Here is a 1,795-nt window from a genome sequence, read left to right on the forward strand (position 1 = left end):
CAAGATACGCCGGGGCAAACATTTCTTCAGATGAAATAGCTCGCGGCAGGAGGAAGGGATGTTAGCATTTACAAAACTAAAGCTCAGTCCCTTGCATTTCCCAGGATACCTTACTTACATTTTGTGACAACCTTATTGATAAAAATACACCTAGTCCTTTAATCATCAATAATATACTGCTTACTTTTGACTTAAACATGCCAATATGCAATAAAATTTGAAGAAGGCAAAAACATGAATTGGTTCTACTAATAATTATTCTAAGTACTATCAACTAGTTAAATCTGAATATATTTTTCACTTGAAGTTTAAAACTTGTCTGAATACACACCACACAATATTTGTCATTAATAGGGAAAGAGAAGCTCAAACGGGATGAGATGCTTGGGAAAAAGGAGTCCATTTGGGACATCATCTCTCCCCATCCCACCCCCCACCCGTGTATCGTCGCATTTGCTAAAGCACTCAGCTCCTACTCCAGAAGTCACCGGTGCCACCACTGACTGCTCCAACTGAGAAAGGCACAGCGACCCTATCGGGAGGCTCTACTCTGGCCTGTAGGGCCCCAGACTGCTGCTGCCCGAGCCTGAAAGAGCAAAGATGGCCCTGTGAGTATTAAGCCAGGCCTGAGCCAATCCCTGGTACCTTCCATCCCCTCATACGCGTGAGAGCCCTGGGGAGGCAGTAGTGATTCGCTGGGTTGTGAGGTGAACAGTCAGCAGTCTGAAACCACCAGCTGCACTGTGGGAGACAGGCAGGGTTCTCTACTCCTGTGAACCGCAACCATCTCAGGAAGTCACGGGCCAGTTCTCCCCTGTCCTTCAGTGTCCCCGTGAGTCGGCAGCAAGTTTGCTATGGGTTTCTGTGCACGTGAGAGCTGGACAGTGACTGAGAAGATCGCAGAAGAGCTGGTACATTGGAATCATAGTGTAACAGGCAGAGAATACTGGAAGTACTGTGGACTGCCCAAAGAACAAACAAGTCTGTCTCGGTAGCAATACAGCCAGAATGCTCCTTCGAGACAAGAACGGCCAGCCCTCATCTCATGTCCTTTGGGCATGTTTTCCAGGGAGAAGAATCCCTGGAGGAAAACAGACTTGGTAAAGTAGAAGGTCAGCGAAAAAGGAAAACCGTCCACTTAATGGCTTGACAATGACAAGGAACTCAAGTGTAACAATTGTGTGGATGGCACGGGACTGGGCAGTGTTCAGGTCACTATGTGTCTGAGCTGGATTGATGGTCCCAAACAACAGCCACATTTTTATTCTTTACTCTTTCCAAAGAGAGATGTTCCGTTTTCCTCTTGTCATTTGTATTTGAAAAGTATTCTAAATAAATAAACCAAATGAAACTCACTGCCATTAAGTCATAGTGACCCCCCTCCCGTGGGCTTCGGAGACTGCAACTGTTTACCGGAATAGAATCCCCAGTCTTTCTCCCAAGGAACAGCTGGTGGTTTTGAACTGCTGACCATGTGGATCGCCGCCCCATGCATAACCACTACACAACCAGGGCTCCTAAAGAAACAAAGCCAAATAAATACCTTATTTGGAAATCACAAGATTTCTAAAGGCAAAATCAGGAAGTTTTATTTCAACTCAAGTAAACTTCTGAGTGGTAATGGCGTTTCCAGGGCTGCTGTCTAGACTAGAAATAAAATTTGAGAACTTTAGTGATCAAATTTGATTATGGAATTTTCTTTACATAAAAGTTTTCTTATTCTTATAACAAGATCAAAGAGTAGCATTTTCAGTCCTTTCTTTGATTTGTTGACTAAGTTTTCTTTTGAAGTTAT

This window comes from Echinops telfairi, unplaced genomic scaffold, assembly GCF_000313985.2.
Source record: "Echinops telfairi isolate 266 unplaced genomic scaffold, ASM31398v2 ScPeMD7_3;HRSCAF=10, whole genome shotgun sequence".
NCBI classification, from domain to species: domain Eukaryota; kingdom Metazoa; phylum Chordata; class Mammalia; order Afrosoricida; family Tenrecidae; genus Echinops; species Echinops telfairi.